We start from the raw sequence: 22,391 nt of genomic DNA, 5'->3' as shown, positions 1-22,391 counted from the left end.
AGGTTTTCATAAAAGCTCATACGTAGCTCTTTGCTCTTTGCTTCTTTCCTGCTATAATTTAATAATTTAATTCGATGGAAAAATATAAATGGGATACGTCATTAGTTAGGAAGTATAGAGAATGTATTCGTATTATGAACAGCTTCTGAAAGTAGCTCATTCGTTATGAAAGTTGGAATAGCATGTTGAATACTGCATTGGAGTCTCGGTCTGCAAAGGGTTAAGAGTGTAGTATACTTGAAAAGCCAAAGTTATTATCCGAGAGTCGTGAGAGAATTGTCAGAGGCTTCATCAAAGTGAAGAAAGAAGATTTATAAGTCTACATACAAGCAAGCGCCGTTTAATTATTAATATTCTCTTTATTCCTACAGAATTCTCATTGTGTTAATCTTTTATACCTGTTCCATTATAGAGAACGGAGCGGTTTCATAATGTTTTCACTAGAAAGTAGAAAATGATTTAAAGAAATAAGAAATTAATAAACCCTTTCTTTCGTATTCGATCCAATTGTATTTTCCCACATTTATAAATACCTCAAATATGAAATAGATACGAAAAATTGCTATACGTGTTTTCCACTTGAATTTCATATTAAACTTCATAAAATATTACAAATCCTCTTTATTTGCTAAAATCGGAGCAATGTGCAAATAATATGAAATATGAAATAATAATATGAAATACGAAATATGAAAATCCGAGGATCGCAGCATGCTTAAGTTGGCTATTAATTCAAGCAGGTTAAGTTAAAAGCTAGTATTAAAATTTTGCTAGGAAACTGGAGGCAAAAATGTTGGAAGAAGTAAAAAATCTATAAAATACAAGTACCTAATAATTCCCATAATAAACTTAAACTCAATTTAATCGACGATCTAACAGAAACGGTACGCGTCATAGCCTAACTGCGTCATCATAGCTTTTAATCACCGTTTGAACAGCCGTGAGCTAATCCTAATCGTAGATAGCGTTCGCGTTCCCGAAGGAGCTGCACGCTCCGGTGATTATTTCGTTGCATAGACGTTATACGAACGATAAGCGATGCGGTTGGAGATGGTTGGAGCCAAACGAATCCCATTAACCCCGCGCACCAGTGACCCAATGCGAGTCGCGCGCGCGTTACGTTCTCGCGTTCGACGTGCTCGTTATGTGGGCCAAGTGGTTCGAGTGGAAATTGCTCGATACTCGAAGCGGGGACAAATTGTTCACGGAAGATCGAAGCATCGAGTTCGCTGTCTTCTCATTTTCGGTACACGTCTACGGGGTTTAATTTGCTGATGAGAGATCGGTAGATTAAAATGTGGAAGCAGGTTAGAATGCCGTTTGGGTCCACGGATTTTACTAACATTTTCGATGAGGTTCGAAGCGATTAGTTGGGATTTTCGGAGAATTTTTTCATTTTCGTAGGAGTTTTGCGATTTCTAATTAGTTTTATATAATTAGCGTGGTTACGAGTTTTTAAAGGTAAATTAGCGCACGTCGCCTGTTTCATTTCATGGGGTAAAATAATTTTAGTGGAAACATCTCGGTTAAGATAAAAAGAAAAACAAAAGAGGATTAAATATGTTAAAGCCCTTAATCATGTTTGAAATACATGATTATGGCAATTTTCTGGAAAAGACGGCAAATTGTAGAAAAGTGAAACATATAATACCGCTAATGATAATCGTTAATTGTACAATTAATTCGATTCTTTAAGGAAGTTTATTGAAAAGGTTATGAAGAAGAAAATTCAACTTTATACAGATGTATTAAAATATTATGTAATATTATGAAAGAATATTAGATCCTATTAAAGATGATTAAAAATCCTATCAAGTAAAAGGGGTGGGAGTTTGATCGCATCGAAAATCAAAGAAATTTCAAAGATACATTAAAAGTATGTCTTACATTATGAGGATCCTATTCCTAACTACACCACTGCCTTTGGAAGTAACTCATCATCAAGAAAATTGAATCTCGGTTTAAAAAGGAAAGACTAAAAGTTTCTTCTTTCCAAAACCAAATGAAAACCGATGAATTCGCAAGAAAGTAGGTAACAGAGCTTCCAACAGAAAGCTTAGATACTTTCAGTTCCGTTTGTACGCGTCGATAATTTTATTAATATAATCTTACGACATTTCACTTGTACTATACATACGTTATTTTAATTATTTTAATTTGCCCCATGTATCGCTATGTCAAAGAAACGATAAATTGCACAGGTCCGCAAATCTTGTAAAAAGTTCCACACAGATTGGTCATATTTATCCACATAAACTGATCTTATTTGCCCACATAAATTTCACACCGACGCTCGAATTTCGATGGCTAATCACGTTTACAGACGTATGAAAACAGCAGTTGACTACCGTCTGTCGCGGATCCGCGTCGGCAGCTGCACCATCGCAAAACTTTGTCCCAACCTTATTACGACTGCTCTTAACGAATTTAACCGTCAGCCAGTAACTTGACGTTTGAGTTTCGCCGTCGTACGACGACGAACACGTGGATGTAAAATGGCGCGACGTCGACGACGACAACTGATGTCGACGTTACCGGTCTCGGAATAAACTTTCGTATTATACGTACTTCTAAGATGATCTTCCACTCTGTGGCAATATAGGAACATAAAAATTCTTTGAGACTTAGGCTAATAATGAGATAGATTCTTAGCAACAAAATCCGAATGTCAGTAAAATAAGTGGTTCGCGAAAGTATTCAAACATTTGCAAACCTCTTTCATCGCGTGTGTTATACCAAACACTTTGAGATTTCATTAATACTGTAATGAGACCTGGCCATCAGTATTACTATATGCTTGGCATGGCTAACTCGTGCTGTGTACTAATTTTATACTAAATATGTATATGTTTGTGATAAATATTTTGTTACTTTTTCAATTATAAAAATTTTCAGGTCTGTCCCGAAATCCGGAAATATCCGGATAAAGCGTAAATGCTCTAATCCATCTTACTAATAACACGGGGAAAAGAAAAATCACAAATATGTCATCTTATAACTTGTATATTATTTTCAGACTGATTGAAAATGTTATGTACCAACATAATCAAGGCAGACACATAGTTGAATTTGTTACGGTCCAAATACTTTTGGAAGTAATTCTAGCGCGGAATCAATTTTACAGTAAAACAATGACGAGTTCTCTTATCATTTCCTTTGGTGAGGAGCATCTTCGTTGTCGAAACGTTTGACTGTAATTCGATTCGCTCCGACACGACAGTTACGAGTGTTCGGACATTTATTTCCGCGAGGACAACCGTTTCCTCCGCGACGATCACCGTTTCCGGCGCGATCGACGTTACGAAAACTCTTTCGCCCCAAAGTTTAACGTCGCTTCGTAGTTCTCGAGGCGAGATGGCTCTCTTAAAGGAAACTGTTCTGTTTACTTCGATGATGAAAAAGTATATAAACCGAAGTTTCGTAGTACCTTTCTCGCCGGGTTGTTTTAAGCTCGTACAGGAGAGGATTTCGATGGATTAGGGCAGTTTTAGTTTTCGAAGTCGGTGGTCGTTAAATAGTCCCGAATGTTTTAAGTCTTCGAACTCTTGGCAATATATGGTGTATTTTTAGTACCCAGAGTGAAATTGTATATATTCTCTTCTGGTAGATTTGATTAAATCTGCTATCAATTATGCTTGTAATTATCTTTTTAATTATATAGGTATTTTATTCGTGGGCGAATTTTCCAAGACAAGAAAAGTGCAATTATTTGTTTTATTTCTGTGAAAAATATATAACCGTTAGAAATCCAAATGAACTAATTAAACGGATTTCATGCATTTCGTCAGTACTTATTCGCAAGAACCGATAATTATTTCCTACCTTTTTAGGAAAGATGATGAACGCATACATACATAGATGAAGAATGTGATAAGAATGATTTACGTCCTTTTGTACAAAATTCAATCGAACCAATTATTTTCACACGAGGCAACGCTCCATAATTGATTGCCTCCCTCAAAAAGATATATGAATCAATATAAAACAAATAACATTAGAACCACTTTTCCCAAAAAAACCGGCCAATCCAACGCAAACAAAGACTGCAATCAATCCACTGAACATTCCCAATAAACCATCCTTTTCCATCCATTAATAAACGACCGGAACAAAACCGACACAAACTGTAAACCGAGGAAGGAATGGTTTCGCGCGATCATTGAACACACGTTTCTTGTCTCGTAATCCGGTATTTCATCGTGGTGCGCGTACAAAGGAGCAATCACCGCGAGAAGCACGGCTCGAATTCAATTGTACGAGTTGACCAACGGATCCGCGGCTCGATGCAACAAAAGACTGGACAACGAGATACAAAAGCCCGAGCCGTGTATCCTCGTGTAGATTAGCATCGACGACCGTGCGGCGATAAATCTCCGTTTCGGGAACACGTTGGATCAAAACCGAAAGCAATTACGTCGCCTCGTATCCGACATTCAAACCGATGCCGTGCAGGTGCCGCGAGGGACCAGCCCTTTTAATGCTCAGCTCTTAAGTAATAAAGTTAATCGCGGCTGTATTGTGCACCAGCCAGTTCCAACGGTGTTCGCGAGAAGAAGAGAAGCGGAGAATGCGGGAAATTTCGCGTGAATGGACTTGGAACGATTCTTTGATATTTTTTGAAACCTACGCATGCATGCGAAAGTATTTGAACATCTACCATGGAAACCTGTGTGTTCGAGTTTCGTATAAAATAAAATTACCTCCAGTGAGCGGTTCGTTCCTAGAATTAATATTGTTTATTTCAACTTTACCATGGAAAATTTTTATGTATATATTATATGTGTTATATAAAATAGCTATTGACAATTTATGGGCAGTTCATTGTAACGATATATGGTATTTAATGCTTGCAAAATTTCTTTCTTATTTTTGTTTTGTCATATATTTTGTCTATAAAAAAATGTTTTCCCGTAATACAAAGTCACTCTGCTACTTGACGTCGAGTCATAATTCTGATAACAACACCTGAGCATGGGAAACGCATGATATACTAGAAACATCATTTCATGCCAAGCAGTTAATATTACAAAGGCCTGAATTATCGATTGCTGTGTAACATCAGACATTTGACTTTATATGTCTATAAATAAAAGAAAACTCTTATTCCCTGTAAGGCGTTCTACGTCTGAATGAATATGTTAGTTTAACGAGTCCTTCCTTGAGAATCTACGTCTTTGACTCTGTCCGATTTTGCGTAACATTTAGGTTAACCTGTTCTGCAGGTTCCTTTTGCAATCCTTAATAATTGGCATCCTGAAGTTTTTCAACGTTCACTCGCTGTTTGCACCTTAGCACCGATACGTTCTTTCTCTCCCTCCTTTCACCGAAAGTGAGTTAATCGTACAATCAAATGAATTCATTCGAAATCGAAGATCTTGTTAGAATAACAACCTAGAAAATGGTTCATTTTCAGAATAAATACTGCTTGTTTCAACTTTCTCAAGTAGCAGTAACATTTCTTCCTTTCTGAGATACTTTATGCAAGAACTAATGCATCTACCAGGCTATTTTCATGCTTGAATAAATTTCGACGATATTACTTTTCACATAATTAATCGCGCAGAACTTACACAAAAGAACGCTTATGCCGAGTACGATAGATCGTATACCAATTTTATCCTCGTCCAGTGCTATAAAATATTTCATCTTTTCTACGAAATATTAGGAAAAAGGCGCAACAAATGGAAAAGACAAAATCACACATGTCCAATGTCCACTCCTAAATGTGTCCACTACGATATATATGTACGATATACGATGCAACCGGTGCGTCGTTCATTTCCACCAAATAAAATCCACACTAAACCCTGATAGATAACTTTCCGCCGAAAGTTTCACCGTTTAAACAAAATACCAGCTAGCAGAGGTGGATAACAGGATTGCCGGCCCATCGCAATTAATAATTGGCGAAATGTGTTGGCCGTCCGCGGGACAAGAGGGATTCACGGAGCGCGCTTAAGGCCGATCGTTAATTGCGCGGCTCGAACGAGGGAGGAAGACCGTTGGAAAGTGTAATGATATAGTATAAATGGAGTTCGAAGCGGTGCACCGGCAATAAATTAAGGCGGAGCAGAGGTGTGTTCCGTGGCGGTGCGATTACGGCTGAGAAACGCTGCCACGCTCGCCTTTGAACAAATAACTATACCCGTCGGCGATCCTTGCCTGTTTGGATTTCATACTTTCTACGCTTTCGAGGGGATCGCCTGGAATCCGCGCGCCTTCGACTCTGTGTTTTCGCGCTGTTAGAAGATCGTGACGCACCGATACCACCGTACCGAAGGGAATCGCCATTCTTCACGCTTTCACTTTTACATCACAGTCGTACATCTCTCCGTTGGACAGCAATGGCTAGCCGTTGACGGATCCTCGATAGATGTTAGGGAATGCCTGCATCGTGTCAACCACCGATTGTTTAGTGGAGGTTATTCAGCGGAACGCAATAAAGAGTGTAATTTGATGGACCGATATCGGCTTGATCTTGGATGAGAGAGGGCGATGAAAAGCTTTGATAGGGTACTTAATCCTAGCATAGTGTAGCAGATATTACGCGACAATCACAATTATTAAACGTTTATGTTATTTGTTACGTGTTCAACATAATTATTATATTTTTATCACGTAATGGATTTTATATTATTATTTTGCATAACGCTATATATATATATTTGCATTTTTTACTTACTGAAGGTATTCAATACAGTTTGAAGATATCTAAATGTTGCTTTTAAACTTTTCTATTTGATTTTGATAATCGAAATAAGAATTCGCGGGTCGAATTTCACAAACGATTTTTATTCGCTAAATGCAACAAATTTTTACAAAAGAATAAATCATCTTTGTATTCATAATGGGATAATTTCAACAACTTATCAAATTTTAAATACTTGCCCTGACAGTATCACGAATAAAATAAAATTTCTTTTTTTATCAAATCAGATAATAGCACTGTCTAGATGAGTCGAAAGTGGGTTTATGGGACATTAATTCATATAAATTAATATATATATATATACATTAATTTATATAAGTTAATATATATATATATATATAAATTCACAATTATTCTATTTCCATACTATTAATGTATAGTTTCATAAATGCGTAAACTGTAAAATGCATAAATGAGTTAGTCTAATACGTAGAATACATAAAGAGTATCAAAATAATTTACACAGATTATAAAGATAGGTAAATTCACATAACGAATTTAATCTCGTTACATAAATCATGAAAAATACATAATCAACCCCTTCACGAAAGTATTAAACGTACCCCGATACCAGACATATAAAAATCCTCTTTATTGTAGAAAATCTGTGTCGAATCGCGGCAACTCTGTTGCCTCGAAGGGAGAACAATTATCAAAGCAATTAGCGTCATTCGCAGTTTCGTAATACTTGGAAGCAAAGTACTTTGAAAGTACGATAATGCATTCCCGTATTCGGGGCGAAAATCCCGGGCAAAGCTTTGGATCCAATCGAACCGTTCGAAATGACAATAAAACCAAGCCATTGGAATCAGCTGTCGATGTTCAGAGAACCGCGAGCGAATCTTCGGTTAATCGCCCGCCGCTCGTTTACCCGGCTAATTGTTTGCCCACATTTTTCCCCTGAACCACGAGATTTCTCTCGCAGACTCGTCCTCGACCCGATTTCCACCCCCTGGACGACGCTTCCCTTTAAATTCGATCCCGCGGATATCGAGTATTGGCAGCACGGATTCGCTATTATTTTGCTCGATGCACAACTGCGAAACCAATAAACGAGTTCCATCCACTACACATATATACGTAGCATACATATATACCCTATAATGTACACATATAACGGAGGTTAGGTAGGAAAAGAGATGATCATGCGTCACTAAATCAGCCCACAATGCGCCGAATAAATGGGATAGAAACACGTTCGAAGGTAAGATTCATGCGGCGAATCATTTTCTCCGACGTGTATACATGGCCGGTTGGCGGCGTGTTTATCGGAAAAACGGCGCTCCGCATCGTTGTTGTTCGACGGCATAATGCACGCGTTTCGAACGAATTTCATGCATATTTCTGGGAATAACGTGGCATCGAATAAACGTCGACCTGTCCTCTCGTGGCTCAGCCGTAAATCGACCGAAATCTCCAGCGTTTCACCGATTTGCGTTCCAATGTTTCACATCACAAGCCTAGTTATTCTTTAAACTTTTTAGTGAAAACTTTCTCTATATTGCAGAGGTTTTGGCTATTGATCGATTCTTGCACTTTGCGTGGTGCGAGTTTACGAGTTATCGCATTAACGAGACAAGAAGTTTCAGGATAGTGTTTCGGAAAGTCTGCTCTCTGATTGCTGTAATTTTTCTCACGCTACTGAAATCCTATTAAGTAACTTATTTGTTTCTAAACTTGAATGTATCATAATCCGTTTTGTGTGGAAAGAGTTAAGAGTTATATATATATAATCTCTGCTTCAAAGCGATACATACGAACTGTTCACAGGAACATTTTCTTAAAATACCTTCGATTCCCGTCGTCTAATAATTTCAAGCACAATAAAAAAAACTCCAGACTTCCCACTGGAAGAATCCTGTTTTCTTCCACGATAGACTCTCGAATCCGTGGAATCGATGCCGGTATTAACATCCGAGACAAGTTTTTCGCTGCTCCCCCGGCATTGCGTCACGTTTCTCCGGCCTCGTGATTAAACGTCTTCGACGGTGGAGCGAACCATCGACGTTGCGATGGAAACCAGGCCTGAAACGCTTGACGTCTCATCATCAGACGCAGCAATAAGAGGTATTTCTGTCATCCCCGTAGCGAAAGATCGTCCCGCTCACAAGAGATGGTAATTTTCCGGAGGAAATGATATCCCGGACGGTGCTCCCGATAAGGCGAACCGCCGTTTCCTCGTTTCATGCTGGCGGAGGAACACGCAGGAACGCGCGGTGATGTACTTACAAAGAGAGAGACGAGTCCCTACTAACGACCAATTCAACTAGGCTCTAATATGATGTCTAGGCTATGCTCTAAACTTCACGAATCGTTCGAAAATCACTGATTTCGTATTAAGAAATTGAATCAAAAGAAGAGAAATGGGGGAAGATAAAGGACAATTAATAGAAACATGTTTAATGTGAACAGATGCTTTTGGTGAAAAAATATTTCGGACTAAATTTCAAAGAATGACGATGACGTGGATTAACTTTTAACGGTGTAACGTTTATCATAATGTTTCTAATATAAATTTGTTTCTAATATAAATTTAAACATTTTGAATTTTGTTATATGTAACACACCTACTAATAGCGATTATTACCTATAAAAAATATATAGTATATATTTTTTGTATTTGATATACTTTCCTATTGGGATTTTATCACGAATAAATAGAACGAATAATGTTACGAATAACGTGAAACAATAGTCTTCATTTACATAGCGATAATGATTTATACAGCGTTAATTAATTCGCTTGTTCTCCTGATAGTATTAGGTATGGGTACAAATGTAGAATTATTAACTGCAAGTTACTCTCGTCAGAAGTTAATTATAGAATTCCTGGCAAGTCTTATTTCACTTGTAATCTCAATAAGTTGGACGCGTCTAGCAGTAGAAAAGAGGCTACAAAGAAATGTTCGTAACTATTAGATATTTAACTTGGAAACGGAAATGTTAATTCTATCCTCTACGTCATTCCTCATAAAAAATCGTTAACTATTCCCAGCCGATTTTAAACAACCAAAAGAAGCTAAGAATACTAAACTCCAACCCATACCGTCTGAGAAAAAGTCAGACAGCAAATGCCCATTTGCGAAGGGGGGTGGGGGAAAGTGCTCTCCGAAAAGGACACAACTCTGTCCCACTTCGCCACTTAAACGCATCAAATTCACAATTCCATAGCACTTTGGTACTTCGACGAAATCCCTCGCCACTCTTGCAGAACTCGAAAACACCGTGGCACCTTTTAAGTCGCTGCATTAAATACAGGCTGCTCCTTTCATCCGCGCATTAAATACAGGGCATTCCTTTCATCCCCGATATTTGCTTACTCCTACCACGAACGGAATCCATAAAGGCGATCTCCTAATTGTTTCGACCAGCGCCCAACCCTCTTTCTCTGTGCGCCCTTTCCATCCAACTTCTTACTCTTCTTTCGGCCCTATCCTCGCCATTATTTTCAACCCTGGCTTTTCTGCTGAGAAGGGAAACAATAACGACGGGGAACCGGTGCCGATAGACCCGTGGAACGGAAGTGAATCCGAGCCAGTGTATCTCCGCGCGACGTCCACGCGGAAAAAAGACCGAGGGAGACTCGGAGGAACACTGTCATAACTTAATCCAGGCTTACGACCAAATTCCACCGCTCCTCTCTTTACTTTACTAAACCTTTCTTGTCTCCTTTTTCTCATCGATCGAACCGGAAGGCTGGTTTCGAAACGTCTGACAGAATATATAGCTCGGTTCCGCCTGTTTCGGGGATTAATCAATTTTTCGGTGGCCTCAGCGAGCCACGGATGATGGAACACGTGAACGAGTCGGTTAATTAATCGACGCCGGCCCGATCAAAGAGAATCTGAATAGAGTCTTCAAGGTATCGACGAAGGGGGAAAAAAAAGATTTCGATAACGGTGGCTTGTTCGGTCATGCTGTAATTATGGTAATGTGTGTTGAGTTGATGATGACTTTATAGCCGTTTTTTCCATTTTCTTTATTGTGGCTGTTGAGTGAAGGATTTAGTTTGTGAAATAGAGGATATGTATCGTGGAATGTTTGTAGAGAATTGGGTTGGGACGATATTTCTTCCTGAATGTGGGACTATATCTTTGTTTCTTTTTCGATTTCTTTGTAAAGATGATTATCTCTCGGCATAAATCTCAGAAAAATATATAAGTCAAAGAAATTTCGACAATTTCCAAAGACAAGAATCGGTCGAAGTAACTGCTTCGCGCAAATGAAAACCAACTAACTCGATCCCACTCCTACGAGTTTCCTCGAACGTTAAGACATTTTTCTTTCGATCCCATATTCCTAATCGTCATCTCCAGTGTTACCAAAGTACAAAATATTCCTCTTACAAATCAGTTCTCCAAAGTTTACTATCCAAATTGTTTTCCTGTCAGTCGCAAGTCTAAAAAATTCGACAAATTTCTAACAAAGTATTAAAACACCAAACGTGCTATTCAAGCTGGCCCCTGTCAGTCAAAAGTGGCGAAGAAAAAGCTTGAAAACAAGAGGAGGAGGAGAAAAAGAGAAAGAAAGCGATGATGATGGGTACTGCTCAGAAAGCTTTCTGGCGAGGCGTCGCTTGTTTTGACAGACGCCAAAGATATATACGCACGTATTTTGTTTGCTCGTCTTTTGGACGACCCACTTCCCTTTCATCCTACAATATTTAAGCACTTATAAAAACTTCTTATGGTAACAAAACATTTTGAAATTTCATTAGCACTGCAAGGAAAAATGGCTATTATAAGTTATACTGGTAAAATTTGAAACCAATCTGACACACAAAAAAAAAAACACACACACATATTACTATTATTATTTGCCTACTACAAAATACAACAGCGTAAAAATTCAAACTATGTAACGCTTCTACAAAAACATTTGTCCACTATATATATATAAATTTTTAGATTGATTTTAAATTTTACCAATAACACTACAATAATCATCTTCTCGTCACAGTGTTGATAAAATTTCACAAAGTTCCATATAGCACAAACAGTATATCCATAAAATTGTTCCATGATACGTAGATTCTACATATTTGTGCATTTTTATACTTTAATCGACATAACTAAAGAAATTTGAAAGCCAAATAGAAATTTATTTCAACATCTAAATTTGAATATTTCATATATTTTTGCACGTCATATACATATGCATTATGTGTATTTTGCACTTTAGAATTTCCCAGAAATACACGAGAACCCGTAGTCTAATGACAAGTATTCCCATATTTTTGCGAAGCTCTATACGTCGTCCTCCTTCTTTCGTCTCCTATCATCCCGCTCAATCCTCTAACATCTCGTCGGCGCGCGTGCCCTTATTTTCCTTCGCGTCGCTGCCCACATAAATCTTATTCGCGCTCAACACCCGCGCATCATCGCCTACCGGATCCTCCGCCAAAAAATAAGCAACCGCGACACCTCGCCCTGTTAAAATATCACGACAGTTCGACCCTACCCCTTCTTTCTTTCTATCGCGATCGTTCAACGATGAAATCTCGAAGTACCGGATCCACTCTTTCGTTCGAGACGTTTTAAGATATCGGTATGTTCTTCACGTTGGATTAATAACAGAGATTGTCTGGCACGTTGGCAGCTTCTTAACACTAGTGATATTTCGTGAACACTTGGGAGAGTTTGTCGGACAAGATCGTTATGTTTGTTGTTTCGATGTCTTTTGTGTTGTTTCAGCTATTTATAAATTTAATCGATTGATTTCTGCTTTTATGAATTTTGAGATTTCGCCAGTGTATACGATTAGTTTGTAACTTTTTAGAAACGAAACGTTTTACGCTGGTATCTTATCAATATCGTAGAAATGTCATAAAATTTTTGATTCAGAGTATGCGATTAATACTTAAACTTCAAAAAATAAAACGATATATATTGATGTAGTCGATCAATATATTCTGTGGTCATGTGAAAAATTGTGCGATCATTTATATTACACATGTTACAGCTGATTTGTATTTTATGCTTCTGTCTTTTGTATTTTTGAATCAAATAATGCGACGAATATTATGAATGTTATCGTGTTGATGAATTTACATGTCACTTATTTATTTATTCCTTCTGTACCTTGGCTGTCTTACAAATAAAGATTATCGTACAAAAAATGTTCAAACGTATCATTATATCCGAAATTAAGAAATGTACAGTGCTAGACACAGATGGAAAAAATTTGTCAATCTAAAACGACAATTCAAGCAAAACAGTTTTACTAAAATCGTTGAACCTCTACACTTTACACGACTTATCACAAAAACGACACGAAGAATTTTGTAATTTTATTAAATGACACATATATGAGTCATAAAACGAACTATATAATTTTTCAGTTTTTAACGTATCCAAATCCGATATCAATAAAAAGAACGAACAGAAGCATTAGAAAAATTCTAATCCCTAACGATCATCGACGTACTCCAAGTCCGAGTACAATAAAAATTCACACTAGTCTTTTAAGACTTCAAAAGCCTCTAAACCTATCAATAAATAAAGCAACTACCCGTATTAGTACCGACAGAAAGAACAAGCTGTATATTAGCCAATAGAAAGAAAAAACTAGAAAAATAAAAGAGGAAACGTTCTCGCCGCTTGACAAAGGAAAACTGGAGTTGGATATAAAGGCTGCCGCGTAACCGAGGCTTGTTTCAGGGGTCAAGAGTTCCATTCGATTGATCTCGAAATTCCATCCCGTGTCAACCTGGTGAAATTCACACGCTGACCCCCAGGTGTTTGTGACGCGATTCGCGCGAATAATAATAGCACCTGGAACCTTTAGAGCGTGGACTCTCGCGCGGTTCTCTGCGGGCGGTCTGTATTGTCCGAAAAATGTGGAGCACTGACGGTGAAACCGAAAACCTGTCCAATATAAATGTTAATGGTGTCAGACGCGAACGAAAAAAAAAGAAAGAAGAAAAAGATAAATTTAAACGATCTAGAAGACGACGGAACGAAGATGTACGGCTCGATGGCGAAACCGCAGGGAAAACGCATGGAAATGTCCGTCCGAACGATTCCACCGCTTTATATGTTTCTCGACCCTTTTCCTGCTTTCTACCCACCCTTCTACAAGGGTGTAGATGTGTCTGTCGTCTACCTTCGATACGACACTTTCCAACGTTTATGCGATAGCTAACAGACTGCGGTAGAGGTATCTAAGGAATTGAATACTCTGGGGTTTTCGGATATGGAAGTTGCTGATGTGGCGTGGTATTGTAATGTTCTTTCGTTACAGAGATACAGAGAAGGACGGTTCATGGCCGTAGAAGTAGGATCGCGTGGAATCTCATTTTTGTAATTGCGACACTATGTCGTAAATAGCACGTTGTCCTTGGACATTCAATTAGGGTCATGCGTGTGTACAAAAATTTGATTATCTTAATTATGACACTATACGTATGATGATAGTTTTACGTTACCCAAGCTATTATTCGATAGAAAGATGCTTCACAATTGAATCGTTAAAAACGTAAATGTAAAAGAACAATATGTAAGGAATAGAAATATACTTGATTGAACAAAACAAATAATTTCAAATGATACACGTGTCTTGAAAGTGGAAATGTCTAAAAAATTTCCAGATTATCACTGTCTCTCTTAAGTCGTACTATGTGTATCAATGCATTTTTTTACTCTCTATGCAAAAATATGTGCCTGGAGAAGCTCGTGCCTGGAGAAGCTCGTGCCTGGAAATAGTTTATCCAGAAGATACTTCAACTCGCTTCGTCAGCCACAAAATCCCTATCTAAATCAATTCCAAACCAATCCCAAACCAATCTCGATTTCCAATCTCGCATCTTCCCACCCATAATAGAGACGTTCCTCAAAATACTCTTTACCCCAAATCTGCTGCTACAAGGGGCAGCGCAACACGGTTCTCGCGTACAGCTGCGTGTTCCCGTGGCGGGCCATGTAGCGCCGCGTCGCAATAAATTTCGGTGACCGAGAGCGACCGCAACATTTTCGCCGCGCGCTTACGTGTTTGTCCTGCGGAAAAAAGAATTCTCCGCTTCCCCATCGCTCATCTCTCTTCCCTCATCCTTCGCTCGAAATCTCTGTGTTGTTCCTCCTCCTTCCCTCACCACGACACTTACGATCTTTTGAAAGTCGCTTCCACCCCCGCACACACCTTTTTCGTTTGCATGCATCGGGTGATTCATGCGCTTCGAGGCGGATGCGCAGTCTCGCCCCCTGGGGTGGAGGACACGATCCAAAAGTCCAGGGGCGTTACGCGGTGAAAACCGCGATGTTCTACATCATCCAACCGGCCCGTACCCGGCCCTCTTTCCCGTTATTTACGTTCCTGCCGAGATTCCGGATACTCCTTGAGGAATGCCCCGTGCGCGTACTCATGCCGGTGCCGCCACTGCGAAAACTTACGATCAAAGGGGACACACGGATTTATCTGTGGCAGGGAACGATGTCGTTTTGTGACGGGCTGCCTGATCTACGGGCCAGTTAACTGAGCGTTGTTCGCGTCGTTCTCCCGGCGTCATTTCGTATGAATTTCCAGCACAAACACGGGTACTAGCATCCTGCTGGCTATTTTTTAAGCGTCTCGTTGGACCTGATAAGTTCGATGGATTCTTAGGTTGTTACGGTAATGTGGATGGGAGATGAAGTTCCGAAGATAGTGCGTATCTTTGTTTTTCTGCGTGATTAATTTTTTTTTAGAGAGATATCCTTGGTGCGATGTAAAGTTTGTTAGAATGCTAAAGTACATCGATGTCGTTGCAACGACGGAATAATTACATTCTATTAGGAAGAAAATAATCTGACATTTTATCTTACAGATAAGTTGTTCTACAGGTGTGACCTCAGGTGTTTGCGGAGTAGCAATAATTTTGTGTTAGTAATTTTATTAGTAGATAGAATATTGTAACGTCAATAATATTCGTTGCAAGCTATTCTTCGTAAAGGAAATGTTCCTGCTGGCAGTACTGTTAAAAAAAGAATTTATATATATATATATATTAACATATATTATTTAACAGTATATATATATACCAAAGGTTTTCCAAGATCTATTTTACTCATCAAGTTCAAACCAAATAAAACTACCATATTTACCCAAACTCCATCAAACCTTATCTCACTCTTAAAACGAATTCTTACAAAGTACCGTTAGAACCTACGCGACTAAAGAATTTCCGAATCAATAAGACTTCTAAAATAGCCATTACTATACTAGTATTCGACAAATATCGCAAGTAAACAGATCCGAACCTCCCAAGCGATCTAAATTCCACTTCCCGAACCCAAATCAAATAAAACTGCCATTCTTCTCAGAACTTCGCCGAACATTTCGCCAGACAACTGGCTTCTCTCCATTACCGTCGCGATTCTCGTCATTTCGAACATATCTGTCGACAGAGATTACGAGGTTGCCCTTAATGGACCAGTAAAGAACGGGCTATGATCGGCGTAACGGGCAAGTTTCGGCGGAGTTTACGTGAAATCGTCGATAAATCAGAATTAGGGCTCAGGGCTGCCGGGGCATGGTCGATTTAGTCAAAGGACGTCGAACCGTGAGCATAAGGGCGCCGCTGTCAGCGGACAAATCTCCGTTTAGAGGGGCCATTGTCAGAGGATTACGCGCCCATGCAGAGATCCCGAGGCTACGAGATCTCTCTCTCTCTCTCTCTCTCTCTCTCTCTCTTACTCGCGCGCGCGCGCATAGAACCCGTTTGAGCATCGTCAGATTTCGGGTTTTCAATTGCACCGGAGAACCTGTTGAAGGGTGCCACGACGGTTACAGCGGCACATTTTACGAGATTATCGGCCGAGACTAATCCGGCCGAACGTTAACGACAGCCAAAGTATGCCCTTGGAAAATGTTTCCGGTCGATTGCCCCCCAACCGCGTTCAATTCCGATCGATCGAACAAGCTCTCATGAATGGATTTCAACGATCCAGGCGATACACGTTCTGATCGAGAAACCGTTGTGTACTCTTTCTTCGGGTTGAATAATATTGAATTGTGGCGTCGATGATGAGGAGCTGGGATGCGATGATAATAGAAGCAATGAATTGATTGTTTTAATGGAGATAAGTTTCGGAGAATCGTTTCGGAAGCAGCGTGTCAATTTTTTAATGTCTCACGAATAGCGAGATTTATCAATAATTTGAAGATGAGTCTTGTAATAAGGAATCGTAATTTGATAGTAAAAATGATGGTTTCATCGTGATAACAGAGAAATGTTTTAGAGAATCGTTTTGGGAATAGCGTAAATGTTTGGCATGTGTAATATGAATTTTTCAGTACCTTGTGTATAATAATAGCGTAGTGTTTCATATTGTATCAGTTCTAAATAATCAAATTTAAATTTCGATTTTCGATATCAACTGCAAATTAAATCGTATTGTATCAGCCTCCTATTTAAAAGTATTAAAGAAACCAATATAATTAACTTGTCCTTCGAAAACTGAAAAACGAAGTTCGATAACGACCAATACCCGAACCTAATTAACCTATATCATATATCATTCCACTTTATGCGACACAAACATCGAGTGATTAATTGCATTACACAAAAATTCTTCCCCACACATTGAAATCTATCTCTCCTATTTATCTACAAAGGCACCCTGATCCTCGATATCACGATATCAGGGAAAAATCATGAATTATACATTGTCCAGTTCTTTCTTTATTCCGACTACAACATATTCATATTTCACAAAGCATATCAGAGGGAATCTCCTATTTTTCTATATTCTCATTCACCGCGTACACAATTCATCCTCGAGAAAACTCGCCCCCCCCTCCGGTCATAAACGTATCCACATTTTCACAATTCCTGCGACATCGTCCACTCTTCCTGTCACAAATCCCACGTCCGCCTATAAACAACGTCGCACGTCGTCAAAAAACGCCTGAAAACGCCGCTGACTACCGGTAATGTCACCGACGATCATGCTCGTTTGGTATTGGTCGAGCATCGCGAGCGTCCGCGACATCGATGAAATGAGTAGATAAAAAGGGGACCGACCACCGAGGCGATCAAGTGGGGATTTTAAAACGTGCCCGTGCATAAAGGAACACGTGTAAACCGGCTGGGCCAGGATATCCGCGAAAAATTCGGAAATGTCGTGCGACCGATGCATAGTCACGTGCCACGCGTCCATGATTACCAGGTGTTACGGTGGTCGATTAATCCGGCCGCGGAAATGGCCCCTGAACGGTTACAGCCCCCGTGACGAGAGACCCGAGCTCGGTATACACGCAGCGGGAGTCCATTATGCCGGAATGAAAAAGGAAGGGCAGAGAGAAGGAAAAAAAGATGGACTAAAAACGCGAAGAAACGCACCAACTTCTTCCCTTCCAGAGACTAATTTCTTTGTTTGGCTGGTTGCCTCTTTGAAGGAGGTAGGGTGACAGCGCCATTAATTTTTGCATAAAAAGCGAGGGAGAATGAAATTAGTGAATTTAGATGGGTGATTCGTTTGGAATTCAGGAGCGAGGAATGAAGCAGCTTGTGATTAAATGTCTCTGGAATGACGATAGGACAAGATGGACACGTGGTTAATATCGAATTTCAGAGAGCATCGAGAGTTGAATATACTTTGATCGATTATCTGAACATCGATTAATGGAAAATTCGATGATGATTCAATGGTGGAACAAGAGTAGAAAGTGAAAGAAAAAATTATTCTAATTAATATTTGTAAAATATTGTACGAACTACTTAATTAAACACCAAAAGAAACATAACAAAAATGCGTGGAAAATACAACTTTCTCATTATATACCAATGCTAAAATCCTTTCAATTAGCAAAACAGAATCGTTTATCAACGTAGAAGTTCGCTATGGAGGAACGATATTCGGTAGAAATCTGAGGATTTTAAAATCCCGGTAACGTGGAAAAATGTAGCTCGACAAACCCTTCCTCCTCCCTTTTGGCCATCTCTATTCGGCCACGATAATTCTTTGTTTGACCCCCGCGCGCACTCTCACGTCGAGAAAAAACCATTAATTTCAGCATCAGAATGGACCGGGCCAGACCTCAGGTAGAAAATCGTGCGGGCCAGACATATCGACACCCTTTCCTGAATTCCAATGGAAACTCCCGCAACCGTCTAATGGAAGTTTCGCCGCTCTCTCGATGAAAGTGCACTCGTAGGTATGCCCCAAACAGACAACAATAAAAGAAAACCAACGCCAATGCCAGGGGGGTGGAGATGGTGTTGCGAGGATCGAGACGATGTGGAAGCCTTCTTTCTCTTCTGTGTGCGGGGAAAACGTGTTGTGTACCAGATTTCTCGGCGATCTCCGCGAATCGATCGAAAGAAGCAACCAACAATTTTGAGAAGATACCCGATTGCTCCAGATTTTATGGAGTATATTGGATTTTCATCGATGAAAATTTGTAAGGCGATTTCTCTTCGAATCGAATGAAACAACTTCCAGAAAAATCTGTGGACGTTGAAATTTCCAAAGTATTACGGTATTTGCGTTGCTTTTGGAATATTCGTGGAAGGTTTTGGGCTCGATTATACGTTATTCAGTTGTTGTTAAAATAAGTCGGTTCGAGTTGTGATACAAACCATAAACTCTACGACTTTCTGGTTTCAGGCTTTAAAAATCTCTTCAAACTCTGATCGAGCTCTAAAATGTAGAACATTCGATGATGACTATTACAAAAAATCGACTGAAAGAATATCGAGAACAATTTTACATAAAATCGCGAGAGGTTGAAGGGTTGAAGAATCTTAGACCTTCGTGATGTCAGTTCTAGAAACTTCATTTTAAGTTTCAGCTCCGAAACTTCGAAGATTCGAGCTATACATCACTACATATACAGTGTATTCTTCGTTATTATTTCGATAGTTTTAGACGTTGCATATGCATGAACATTGTAATTATCTTGATTCTCTCTTTGGCTATGCAGTTTCTCCGTAGTGCTCCACTCTCTGCCCGTAACTTCTCCGAACAGAACCAAACTTCCTCTTTGATTCTATCGTACTTTGTATGTCGGTGTATGCACAATATATGTATACCAGTAGTATGCATCTTCTCACGCTTCAAACTTCTGCCGGATTTCTAAAATCCATTCATTCGGAACAGACTCGCATACATAGAACAGATCTTTGATACCTTTCGTACTTTCTAAACTCTTATCTTTGAAAATTGATACACGAGAATGTTCACGTGTGATGTTTACGAAGTTCATTCGTGTAATACAATCTAAGTATTCAGTCGATACAAAGGTAATATCGATTTCTGAATGTTGGATGGCTCATACCTCATTGTTCAGAATAAAATTATTTTATAAAGATTATTCTAAATAAAAGATTTTACAGTGTGGATTATAAATAGCAATAGATATAATAAAATAAGAATTATCTTATAATCGTATTCTATATTCATAAAGCATTGAACTTAGAAATCAGCATTGATTGAGCAATCTTAATACTTAAACATGTAGCACACATACACAGAAAGTGTAAACAACATCTGTGTTCAGTCAGTTACAGCAAATGAACTATAAATATTACATTATTATTATATCTTAATAGAAGTTTTAATTCATTATAAAGAAAGAACTATTCAAACCGAACAATAACATCAAAATCAGCTTTTCTCTATGAAGATGGCGTGAAGAAAGTTCCAAAGCAGTGCAAGAATTCTAGCAACCGATAATAGACATCACATAATTGATTTACTTTTACAATATATTCGCAAAATTCCCCTTCAACCGATTGATTTGTGTAATCATAGATAATTAAATACTTTTAACAAATATTAAATTGAAATTTACGTTTCAGTTGTATGACTATGTGATCTTTCAATCAAGCTTGTCATTAGTACTTCGACTACCACTCAGCATCATTGAAGGCACTTTCGAAGAGAAACCACGTGTGCCTTCTCGTTAGCGCATTCATACCTTTGACGAAATATATTTCAGAATTCCTCATGAAAGCAAGTTTAAAGCAACTTTCGAGACAAATCTGACATAATCTCGGCAAGATGGGATACTTTCAAGTTACTCGCAGCATATGAACAAAGATCATTCAAAACAAAAGTCGAAAACAAAGATGAAAAAAGAACATTCTAGAGAATATTTAAAATACACATGTACAAAAGAGCAATAAAGAATCGTATTACTTTTCGAACGAGGCAAAAATGTTGTTCTTTCAAAATCTAACCCATATTCATCTTTTTAAGTAATAATAACGCAAAAAGCACTTTTATGTCGAGAATATTCACTGAATTAATGGACGTGCGTATTCGAATGACATAAACAGTCATGCGCGTAAAATTTTTAATCTTTTTTAATCCTACGATAATAACGTAAAATAGATACTAAATGAGCCATAAAACGCTTACACAATTTTAGTTTTTAATAAGATGTACATTATACGCATATTACAATATGTATATCGTGCTGAAATAAGCGACAATAAAATGCAGTGCTGTGAATAAAATATAATAAAACGTTTTTCTGGTAAAGAAGGTGTTTTAAACCTCTGAATACTGCAGTGTAGGAATTTAAAGAATTTAATATTTTTGTAGAGAAATTCGCACAAAATACGTTAATGTTTTTTAATACTTGTCAATTGTAAGACATTTCACAATATGCAAAGTATAGTGCACGTGCCGTTAACCATGACAAATGTCATAGTTTGTTCAAATTATTATTATTGCCACTACACGCGTTAAATACTGAAATATACCAAAAAAAAAAAAAAAAAAAAAAAAAAGAAAAGAGAATTATCTAAAAAAGAAAGAAATTCGTGAGAATAGGCCAACAGAATGCTCAATCCTCTCCATTACAAAGCATCTTCATCTTAAGCTACTTTCTCAAGAATACGTACGTCAACTCAACGCAACGATACTAATTACGAAACATCCCGATCGGTCCACGAGCGGTATAATCGGACGTAATTGTTGTTTGAGCGAGTGATTAATTGTCGTACGGTGTTGCACACGCTTGAAGGCGCGTTACGCGCGACAGCTCGCAGTGTTATTATAAATAATAATGCTAATCATCGTGCGGACGCTCCGTTTATCATCGACTTAATTATAGATCGGCGGATTAATTACAGCTACAGTCGGGAGGCCGTGACAGGCGAAGATCCAACGATAGCGGCCTTCAGTGCTGGATAGACTTGGAAAACATTTAGACGTGAAACCACGCCGTGAAACGAATTAGAAGGTAAAATCGCGGCACACGGACGTAACATCGACTTTTATCAAATGATCTAGGTGCTTTGTGAGCAATTGGGGCACACAGCATAATAATTACGAGTCAATTTGTGTGGACAGGTTGTATGGTTGCGTTTGATACTAGTTAGATGTTTATCTACTCTGTTTTTCTTTGGCTGATTATCGTAATTGTTGTGCTTGGAAGTTTCTCATATTGAATAAGTAGTCCCCTGACGGCGATATGAAATTATCTTGCGTTTTACAGCTAAAAGTATTTATTGCGTTGGTTGCGCTCGTTGCATAACTGCAAGTTGTTCGTTCATTTTGTGCTCAATCAATTTATAATAGGTTTCTACGTTAACTCATATATTTGGGAAAAAAGGAAAGATTTTGAAACGAAACACGGTAAAAATGTATAAATAACATACACGAGGAAATTAGATTATTATGAGATTACATACATTAGCGTTGAAAATTTTAGTTACCAAAAGCACGAAGCTAAAACGCTTCGAATTAAAGAGCAG

General features: G+C 38.6%; 1 protein-coding gene across 2 annotated transcripts in view; it reads left to right on the top strand.

Annotated features, from left to right (window-relative positions):
* Window positions 1–22,391, top strand: part of LOC139993855 (uncharacterized) — a 241,424-nt gene that overhangs the window by 115,639 nt on the left and 103,394 nt on the right. The window lies entirely within an intron of this gene.

The sequence above is a fragment of the Bombus fervidus genome, chromosome 13, assembly GCF_041682495.2.
Source record: "Bombus fervidus isolate BK054 chromosome 13, iyBomFerv1, whole genome shotgun sequence".
NCBI lineage: Eukaryota > Metazoa > Arthropoda > Insecta > Hymenoptera > Apidae > Bombus > Bombus fervidus.
Note: the sequence above shows the minus strand (reverse complement) of the source record. Positions and strands in the feature narration are given on the sequence as shown.